Source organism: Melozone crissalis, unplaced genomic scaffold (genome assembly GCF_028551555.1).
Source record: "Melozone crissalis strain CALT ecotype California unplaced genomic scaffold, PUWL_Pcris_2 ptg000043l_1, whole genome shotgun sequence".
Classification (NCBI taxonomy): domain Eukaryota; kingdom Metazoa; phylum Chordata; class Aves; order Passeriformes; family Passerellidae; genus Melozone; species Melozone crissalis.
Window position 1 is genome coordinate 918,565 of NW_026535821.1, and position 11,071 is coordinate 929,635.

Sequence of the window (11,071 nt, forward strand, 5' to 3'; positions counted from 1 at the left end):
CAGGGGCTGATGGCATTTGTGCTCCCTCAGGTTCATGTCCCCACAGCAACAGCGTGAGGGTGCTCCCCCTGCTGTGTGCAATGCAAACAGGGGCTGCTGAGCCAGTGCTGCTGTGTCTGTGCCTGCAAGGATGGGGCACCTGTGTGAGCTGGGGGAGAGGCCAGGGCTGTAGACGGGAGATGTTGTTGGCAGCTCCATCAGGACGCTCTGGGACGCTGCCCTGGGCTGTGCAGTGCACTGGGGATGGATCAGCCCCTGCTCTGCTGCTCCTTCCCCTCTGCCCCAGGGCCCTTGCAGAACACCAGCTGTTGCTGTCCTCAGCTGCCATGGCAACCCTCAGGACAAAGCGGTGCCAGGGCTGTTCCAGGTACAATTGCAGTGACACTCCTTGGTGCCACCAGGTGCCATGGCAACGGCCACAGGGACCCGTTCCTTGGTTTGGTGCCATGGCAACCAATGCCCGGAGCCCTTGTGATGGTTGGTGGCCATGGAAAGCTGCCCTGGGCCCTTCCTCAGGGCTGGTGTCAGTGCCCCGAGCCAGAGGAGATCCCTTGCTGGGGGCTGTGCCATGGCCACCTGCCCTGTGCCGCGCTGGCCGCTCAGGCACCAGGAACCAGCAGCCACCGGCACTGCCAGGGCCAAAGGCCAGCTCAGCCAGACAGAAAGGGGCAGGGCTGGGCACTGTTTCCATGGCAACCGGCACTGGGGGGGACACCTGGGTCACCTGGCCTGGCAGTTGCCATGGAAACCCCTGGCAGGGACTGAGGGCACCGCCCCTGGCACTGAGACACTGCTGGGCCGGGTGCTGAGCACAGGGCTGAGCACGCAGAGATGGTTTTGTGGTTTTGTTCTTGCTGAGCTGCAGCACAGCCAAGGCCTGTCCTGCCCCTCGTCCAGCCATGCTGGGGAGGGGCTGGGGCTGCGGGGGAGCTGGGCAGGGACACAGCCAGGACAGGGGACCCCAACTGACCCCAGGCATACCCCAGACCAGAGCACATCATGCTCAGGGTATGAAGGGGGGCATTTTGGAGGGAGGGCTTTTGCCTTCCCAGGTAACACTTAGGCAAGAGGGGACCCTGTTTCACCAGTGTGCAGGGTCACTACCAAAGACACAGACACCAACTGAAGGAATTGTGTCATTTATATCATGCACAGCTGCAGAGATTTACAAAAGGGTAAGCTCAGCAAAGCACATCATCATTAGCAATGAATTACAAAAAAAGCTCAGCAATCCATTATAACTCATCATTACATTTTGATGACTAACCCCTTGGTGAAACACCAGAGGTGTTTGTGGCAGACAAAGATTCTGGCTGACTATCAAGGTACACCTTACAGACATCAGTAGTACTTTAGTGACACCGTTCTTCATCCTTTTTTCTCAATCTCATTCGAGTTAGGAACAAGAATTCTGTTGTCCATGGAGCTGGCACCTTTTTAATTCCAGAATAATGCCCCAAGGCCCTTTGCTGTTCAGCTTTACCATGCTGTCTGTGGCTAACAAGGCTTGGGGGGGCCCTTTCCGCTCTGGCTGGAAGGGGCTGGGTCCCAGTCCCTGAGGGGCACCCAGGCTCCTGGATGGAATTGCTGTGCAAGTCCCTCAGTGTCACAGCAGCCTTCACATGGAGCCCTGTGGATCAGAGCATTTTCCAAAGGGGCCCTTGGGGCATACAGGGAGATCTGGTCTGGCAGGATGTGTAAAACCATATCCTGTCAGATCTACTTGTTCTCACACAGGATCCTTGGATGCAGGGACACATTCCATTGTTCCTTCCCAGGTTTCAGGACTCAGAGTTGCCTTTCCCAGGAGTTGCTCCTTCAGCTGCCTTGGGAGGGCCATTTGGCCTCCAGACCCACATTCTGGCTCCATTATTAGGGCTGCTGGATCCAAACCATTTATCTCCACAAATGGTGGTGACTGGAGGTGGATCTCCTTTTTCACAATCGTTCTTAAAATTGCAAGATCAATAATTGTGCTACCCTGTCATGGGGTTGAATAATCCAATCTTGTTCATTATAGTTTAAAAGAATTACTGTAATTTCTCCTTGATATTCTGCATCAATTCCTCCTGCCATGACAGGAACTCTTTACAAGGCCAAGCTCCAAGGGAACAGTTCCCAAAGCAAAGTGTCCTGGAGGAATCTGAATTCCTGTTTCAGAATTGATAGCTCTCACTTGCTTTGAATTTCTCCTAATGTATTCCAATGCATGAAGGGCCAACCCTGCAGCCTCTGGGCTGGCCCTGCCAGGGGCCATCACAGCCAGAACAATTTCCCAGACAGCTCAAGTCTCACTGCCCATGGTTGGATTTGCAAATTGGGGGCAGCCGTGCACAGCCAGGGGGTTCCATTTCCCCAGTGGGCCATTGTAAGGGCATGGAGCACATCTGGGAGATGGGTTCTCCATGGGCAAAGGTTCCTATCTACTCATTTTTTCCAACTGCTCTTTCAACAACCCTTTCACCCTTTCAACCAATCTTGCAGTTTGTGCATAGTCTGGTACATGAAAAACCCTGCAGGCAAAATCACTGTATTTGTCACAGGAACAGACAAAGCACTCTGCATCACAGTATCAGCACACCCTGTAAAAATTGCCAATTTCCTCCCTTCCTCCCTTTTTCATTGTATACAATCTCACAAAGTTGACCACTGACATGAGGGTCCTGGCCAATCCTGTTCTGTAGGGTATTTAGTGTTACATCCCTGAGCACCAAAGATACCAAATTATTAATGTCAGCACTATTTCACATTATTATTATTCTATATGTACATATTGATATGAAAATATAGATATAGACATATCTACATAAATCCATAAATATAAATATGAAGATCTTATTATCCTATAAATATGTATATAGTTATTTATTATATTGATATTTCACTTGCACAGGTGCATATGAGCTCAAGATTAAAACCTTCTCCTGTTGCTCCATGTGGGAGCATTCCAACAATTATTGTTCCTTCTGAAGGTGCTGTTTCCTATGTACTCTCAATAAATTCATCTCTGTCTGCCCAAACCCACAGGGTCTTTTCCTTTTCCATGTGCAATTTTTGGATGCATTTGATGAAATCCAGGGCTGCAGCTTCTTTTACCCGACTGCCCCACTGCTCCCACGGGGCTCCAAACTCAGCCCACTCCAGAGCCAGGGAACTCCAGGGAAGGGCTTCCCAGCTGGGAATTTCTGATGGGACTGATTCCTCAAATTTACACTGAACAAGTGACATTTTGTTAGCATCTGGCCAGACTGTGCCAGTTTTGTTTCACCAGTGGGCAAAGTCAGCACCAAAGACATAGACTCCAACTGAAGGAATCAGTGCCATTTCCTGCAGTTCAGAGCAGCAAACAATCACAAAAGGAGCAGCTCACCAATGCACCCAGCCATCCCCACCAAAGATTGCCTGCAGTGATTAACAAAGATCCAGCAGCATTTACCCTCAGGCTTTACCATCCCCTAGACCCACACAGCAGCTGGGGAAGCTGTCACAGCCAAGGGCTGCAGAGCCACTCCTGGGCACTGGGCAGTCCTGCAGGTGCCTCCAGCCCCAGGTGAGGCTCCAACCCTTCTGGGAGAGGGCCCAGCTCTGACAGTGCTGAATGAACAAACTGACAGCACTGCTAGTGTGGCAACATCTGCTTTCATCCTCCTATTGGGTCCCTCCCAAAGCCTGGCCAGGGCCCCAGGAGGAACCAAAGGAACTGGGAGCTTCAGCCCCAAACAAGGTCAGATGTCAGATTTCATGGCCTTGTCTGGCTTCTAAATACACAAAGGTCAATACATGTTTCACTAAGGAGTGGCTACATCTATCACAGTGCCATTGACCATGCATATTTTATCAGGAAGCAGATACAAAGAAAACCTTTGCTTGGAAGGCTCATCCAGAGGCCATCTTTGGCTCAGGGCCTGCTGTCCAGGCCGCACTCAGGGCTGGTGTCCAGGCCTTGGCACTTCAGGGACGTGGTTTAGTGCTGGGCTTGGCACTGCTGGGTGAGCGGCTGCACTGGGTGAGCTCAGAGGGCTTTTCCAACAGAAAGGATTCTGTGATTCCATGATTATATCCACTGCATTCAGCTGGGTCTATTTTAGCAGCATTACTTTGCTCCAAAAGTTCCCTCTTGCCCAGCTCCTGTGGCCTGAGGCTTCAGCTCCTTCAGCTCCTGGTGCTGAGCTGCTCATGCTGAACGAGACGGCTTGGAGGGAAGAACACAGTCCATGCAATTCCTTCTGGGACATGGAGAGGGGAGGCTGTAAAAACAGGAGCATTGTTTGGTGGGGCCTCCTCTCTGCCCTTCATGCCTTTCAGCGCTTTGAACCAGCCAAGAGCTTTCTCCAAGAGTGCAATGGAGCAGCTGCTCCTGCTCCCAGGCCTGGCTCTCTCCAGTCTCTGCCCTTGCCTGGTTCTGTCCCTCTTGCTGTGCCCTCTGTTTCCCCAGGGCTCGCTGGCTGCTGCCCAGGACTGTGGCACTGGCACAGATCCAGTGCTCCAGAGCCTCCTTTCTGTGCCCTTGGAGCTGCCTGGGCACAGCAGCCTTTTCCATCTGGAAGCTCCCCATGGACAGGGAGTGCCCAGCTCCGTTCCCTGCACAGCCTCCAGGAGCCCAGGGCTGCCATCTCCAGTCCCTGCTGGCACTGGGGGCTCCCAGGTGCCTCAGGCTGCTGTGACACCGCTGCACATGGGAGGGAAGAGGGGCAGGGGCTGTGCTCAAAGTCAGCTCCATCTGCTGCTGCTGCTGCTGCTTCTGCTGCTGCTGTGGGGTCATTTGTGCAGCCTTGGCCCAGAGTCAGGGATCAGATCCTGCCAGTCTCTTCCAGCCCTGGCTGATCAGAGTTTGGGCCTTGGAGCCTCAGGCGGCCAAAGGCAGCTGCTGCTGGTCCCTCTGTGTGCCCGTGTTCAGCAGTGCTGCTCCATCAGTCTGTGCCCAGCAACGGGGATAAGTCTCAGCTCTGCAGGGCCAGGAGCTGCCGCGCTCTGCCTGAGCAGCTCAGCCAGCAGGAAGGGAGCTGCTCCACACGGGAACCAGGAGCAAAGGACATTCCTTTTATAGGACATGTTTTCTATTGAAAGGAAAAAAAGAAAAAAGGAAAAAATTAGGTAAATTGTAAAAGATAGGAATAAAATCCAGGTGTTAGTGAAAAAACATAATGTTAGTGAAAAAACAAAACACAAAGGCTAAGTTAAATTCTTTGCATTAAGAGGTAAATGATCTTTTTCAAAAGAGAACTCAGTTCTTTACATTGTAAATGTGCTGATGGCATGGATCCATCTTACTGACTTCAGCAGCCTTTTAAAAGATTTTGGGCTTTGTTTCTAAACATTTGAAATTTGTATTTGAAATTGAGGTTGAAGCAAGAGGAAATTGCTTTGTGCCCTTCCAGCTCCAAGCAGGACTGGGAATGGAAACTCTGTCAAACCCCAAATCCTTTAGAAGATGACCTTCCTTCTCAGCCTGTGAATGAGCTGCACATTCCCTTTGAAACTGCCAGGAGTTTCTTAGACACACAAAGTCCCACTTACAGCTTTTTGCTCTGGTTTGGAAGTGCAGAAGGGCAATTCTCCATCCACCAGCTCCAGACTGCACTGCCTCAGGAGCACGGCCTGCTCGCCAGCTTTGGCCCACTCGTGGCACTTCTAGAGGAGGAAGAAAGTGCAATTGCACAATTCCAGCCAATCAAGAAGGAAGAACGGGACACACAAAACACCCTGTACAGATCCAGGCATTCAGCTGGGACTGTGGAGAGTTTGGGTCCTTGCCAGTTGCATGTGTGTCCCCAGCTGCAATCTCTGGGCCTGCAGCAGAGTCTCACTCACCTGCCAAAGCAGAAAGCTCAGGCGCTGTGCTCGCAACAGGCTCGTCTGATGCAGAGCTGTCAGAGCAATGTGAGGGCAGAGCCAGCCCAGCTGGGCCCAGGGCTGAGCCCAGCAGAGCCCTGGCAGAGCCCAGAGCAGCCTCAGCACCCGCAGAGCCCGGCTGCAAGGAGAGAAAGCAGAAACTGCCCGTCAGCTGAGGGCTCCTGTGCCCTTGTGCCAAGGCCTGCGGTGCCCAGGCCATGCTGGCTGCGCCCAGAGCTGTGCCCAGAGCTGCCCATCCCTGCTGCCTTTGGCAGAGCAGGAGGGCAGGACATGTGTCCAGCCTGCAGCCAGTCACCGCACATCCAGCTCCCGGCAGTTGCCCAGAGTAGGATGCTCCTGTGCTCGCTGCCAGCTCCCAAAAGCTCTGATCCCACCCTGCCAAGCACACAAGGACCCACCTCACGCCACCCACGGCTGGAAGAAAAGCTGCTCCCAAACCATGTCCTCAGCCTTCTCCAAGGGCATGGCCCATCCACGCCACAGCTGCTCCCAAGCACTTCCCCATCCACACTGGACCACCTAGAACGCTTCCTCTGCTAAAACCAACAACACATTATTGAAAAGAGATTAGATGCAAAAAGGGAAAACAAGAAAAACGGTAAAAACTCCCATGTCTGTCAGGGCCTTGAGGAAGGCCGAACCCCTGCATGTCTGAGAAAAACCCAGCCACGGCTGAGGGAAGCCCACACTTTCTCTCTTCCCCCCTGCACTGGCCCCCAAAATCACGATGATCCCAAAGCAAACAAGGGCAGTGGAGCAGCCCAAGCCCTTCCTTGCCTGCACAGCAAAGCAGCTGTGCACAGGTTCTGGACTCCCACCTCTGCTCCCACCATGGGGCTTTGTTTGTGTCGGGCTGGCTGCCCCAGCCCCAGCCCCAGCCCCAGCCTGGGGCATTGTGGGTGCTGGGGGCTGTTGGCAGGGCCAGGAGCCCAATCCCATTTCGTACCCCCCTCAGCCCAGGATCCAGCCCTGCCAAAAGCAGCTGGGCAGCGACTGAAGAATGAGTTGCATCTCCCCCAGCAAAGGGGGAGTCTTTGGTTCCCCACCACGCTGGGTCATTCCCAAATCTGGGAGAATTTCCCCGGCTGGGGACTCATCTGCAAATCCCCTGTGGAGTTTGGCTTTGAAAAAAGGTGCCAGAATCAAAATCCATCACCTTCAGCCTCCAGTGGCGAGATTGAGAAAGAGCTTGTCATCCTTGATGTCACCCTCGCTGTCTCCAGCAGCAGCAGCAGCAGCAGCAGCAGCAGCAGCAGCAGCAGCAGCAGCAGCAGCATCCCCACTCGGTACAGCTTCTCCAGGGGCTCCTTCTCCTTCCCTGGGGGAAGACCAGGCTCTCAGGGCTCTGCCCAGGGCCCCAGCTGTCAGGGAACCGGGACAAGCAAAACCAGCTGGGATGGCGGCCACCAGTGCTGGGCAGAGCAGCTCAGCTCCAGCACAAGGGCTGCGTGTTCCCATTCCATGACTCCGGTGCAGTGACACAGGCAGCACAAAAAGCTCTGGGTTCCTTTGCTTCTCATTGCCATGGCATGTGTGGGGCTGGAACTTACCAGGGCCCTGGATACTCCAGGGACCTGGAGAACCATTCCCAGCAATTGGGAAAATCCTAGGTGCTCCATCCACCCATAGATGAGGTCTCCAAAATTGCCTCGAAATTGGGTCCAGCTTTTAGAGGCCAAAAAGAACAAGTCCAAGTGTCCTGATGATATTTTCAGCCCAGAAAGCCCTGCTGCTGATGGCACACTCCACAATCACCAGGGGACACAGCTAGGCTAAAGCCCAGACCTCTGCTGGGAGCCTTTCTCCTCAAATACCCTTCAAACAAACCTCCATGCAAGTCACTTGGGAAAGTTTCTTCCAATGATCCATTTCTGGCACATAACTACACAGGGTTATGAGAAAGATTCTAAAGCAGTTGCTCTGGAGTCAAAGAGCCATCACTAAGAGTCCCTGTCATCTATTTGTAGCTAAATTCCACTTTGGGGGAGTTGAAGGAGTTTGGAACGAGCTAGAGAGCGGATCTCTGAGTTTTTTACATGATGCCATTGCTTTTTCTTCTCCTCTACATAGACAGGAAGGGTGAGTTTGGCTCACATCTCCACCATATGGCTCACAAGGCCACAAGACTTGTAGTTACAAGAGCTTTGAAGGATTTCTTGGCCAAGAAGACACGGCCAACAAGGATATTTGTGTTTTGGAGCCAATCCTTCAATATTTCATCTTATGGACTCATGCTACAGTGTAAGCTTCCTTAGCCAATCATGTTATGACACACAAATCTACAGCACTGCATTCTAAGCTTCTTGTTTTCCATTGTAACTACTTTTATTTTTTCTAGATCTTGGACTCCAAAACTCTAAACTTTCCTCCACTTCAACATTCCTCCCCGTGTCTCTGCGAGAAACTAGAAATCTTCATTCTCGCTTCTAGCACCTAAGTTTGGAAGCCCTTTCCAAGGTCTCCGATCAAATCCTGTGTTTAATTCTAAGCTTTGCTGACAAGACCAAAGGTCTGTGATTTCCCTGTATTTGGGTTTTCCACAGCAGCAATGCTGTTAGTTGCAGAGTGCCCAGGATCCGTCTTGCAAGTCAACTTTGTCAGGATCAAGGCAGCTGCCAGGGGGCTGCTTGTGGCCTCTGACAGCCCATTGCTCAGGGCTTGCCAGCACCCCAGCCCCTCAGGGGCTGCCCCAGCCTGGCCAAGCTGCCCGGCAGCAGCGCCGCAGCCCCACAGCAGCTCCAGAGCAGCCCCATCCAGAGGCACCTGGGAGCCCTCAGCAAGGCAGCCAGCAGCACACGGGCAGGAGGACACGGATGGCGCTTCCTGCCTGGCACAGGGCTTGTGGCCATCTCCAGGCACCGCTCTGGCAGGGATCCCCGCAGCCCCGGCCCCTGCCCAGCCGCTCTGTGGGCAGCACAAAGGCTTCAGCAGCACCAGCAAAGGCCAAGGGGCTTCTGGCCATTTCCCCTTGCCCACTGCACACCTGGGCAGCTGGCTGAGCACAAGCACCCTTTTCCCCCTTCACTGCTCCTTCTGAACAATTGTGCCTACAGGGCCTCATCACCCCTCAGCCTGCTGTGCTGCTGAGCACAAGCTTCCTTTTCACTCTTTCCTGCCTCTTGCCCTGCAGACCTTGGGCAGCAAAGAAAAGCTCCTGGCAGTCTGTGTATCATAACACATTCTAGAATTATTTATAGTAATCTATAATCTATAATAATATATACAATTCTATATACTCTATAATTTATTTATTTACAATATAGATAAAAAATGGAAAAGAAGAAAAGAAAAATCTTAAAGAAAAGGAAAATTACCCCTGGCTCAGGTTGCCCCAGCAAAGACAGCCTCCCAGATCAGCTCTCCTCCTCAGTCATCTGGCAGTGCAGCAGCTGAGCCCCGACAGACGAGGACGAGTCGTCCATGCCCTGCGCAGCTGATCGTACAGCCTCTGGATGGTGGAATATCGCTCACGCTGTATTGCCAGGAGGACATGCAGTGTTTCAAGTGCCAGCTGTGACACAGCACTGCTCGTGTCCTCCGTCAGGCGTTCCAGGGCTGCAAGAGAGAGGAACAGAGGCACGGTCAGAGGCGGACCTGCGAGGACCCCAGAAGAGCCCCCTGCAAGAGCCATCCCAGCTGGCTCTTTCCATGGCCAGGAGGGAGCAGGGAGCAAGGGGATCAGCCCGAAGCTGCTGGCCACTAATGGCCCATGTGGCCCTGAAAGCTCCGTGTGCTCTGCCCATGGGAGCAGAGCCCTCCGCAGGCGGGGCAGGGCTTGCAGCTCCCCCCAGCAGCCCCTGCTGTCAGCCGGCTGCCCTCACTCACTCACCAGTGCCGATCAGCTGAAGCTCTTGCTGCTGCCCCCTCAGGCGCCGCCCGGCCATGCCTGTGAACACAGAGCCTGTCACGGCCCCAGCGGCACAGCTCCCTGCCAGCGGCGCTGCCGGCGCTCTGGCCACACGGGCTGCTGGCCCGGCAGGGCTCAGCCCGACCCTTGCCACACGCTGCCGCCCCAGGGCATGGCTGCCAGAGGGCGGCAGCAGCAATGCCCAGGCCAGGCGGGGCTCCATGGCGCTGGGCCCGGCTGGTGCTGCCAGGGCAGAAGCTGGGGCTGGGGCCGAGCTGCGGCGGGCCGGGGAGGGAGCCCGGACTCGGGACTCACCCATGAACCTGACGGCCGCCTCTCGCAGGGGCTCCTGTGGGCTCTCCAGGTAGCGCAGGGCCTGGTGCACATGCTCGGCCGCTCTGCTCCTGTCCTCTGCCAGCTGGAGAGAGTGGCAGGAGGGAAGGGTTGGCGCGGGCTCAGCCCCTGGGCCGGGCGCTGCCTGCACCCAGCCCCAGCCTCTCCTGCCTGCTCAACCCTGAGACGCGGCCAGCAGCTGCTGGCCAAGGGCTCCCAAGGGGAGGGGGCAGAGGGCCGGCTGCTGCCCGGGGAGCCGCGGTGCCGCACCGCAGCCGCGCCGGGCCGGGGCTCCATGGGCACCCGGCTTGGGGCCATGGGAGCCTGGAGCAGAGCCCGCACGGCCTCTGGGTGCAGCAGCGGTCAGGGGCACAGCTGCCAGCCCTGCACACTGAGCACCACCCTCAGGGGCCTTCTCCAACCTGAGGCTGGGGCTTGCAGGCCCTCCTTACCAGGAACTCAGCGAACTTCCACAGCTTCTTCTTCTTCAGCAGTCTTTCAAGATCCCTCCTCTTCAGGAACTCAGCCACACAAAGCAGCGTTTCCTGAGAAGCCTGGAGAGCAGCAGAGACATGGAGATGGCCCCACAGCCCAGGGCACAGGACCCGCGTTCCTGTGCTAAGGCCTTGAGGAGGCTGCAGTCCGGCAGGCGCCAGGGCAGGAGGCAGCCGAGCCCCCTGCCAGGAGGAAAGCAGCAGCCCACGAGTCCTCACCTGTGCCACACGCTGATTCTCATCATGGCAGTGGAAGAAGAGTGGCAGCAGGCTCTGGCGCAGGGGTGTCTTCAGGTCCTTTTTTGCCATTTTCTCTGGATGAGTCACCAAGGTTTGGAAGAGCAGTATGGAGATCAGCTGCACCTGGCTATTGTCCTGTATGAAAGGAAGAAAAAAAGACCTCAGCATCAGCTGCATGGGACTCAGCCTGGCACAGGCCTGCAAATTCACAGGGCATAAAGTGTCTGGGCAGCACCCAGTGGCTGTGGCTGGGAACAGTGAGCCTTACGTGGTCAAAGAGTGGCAGCAGCGCCTCAAGCAGCTG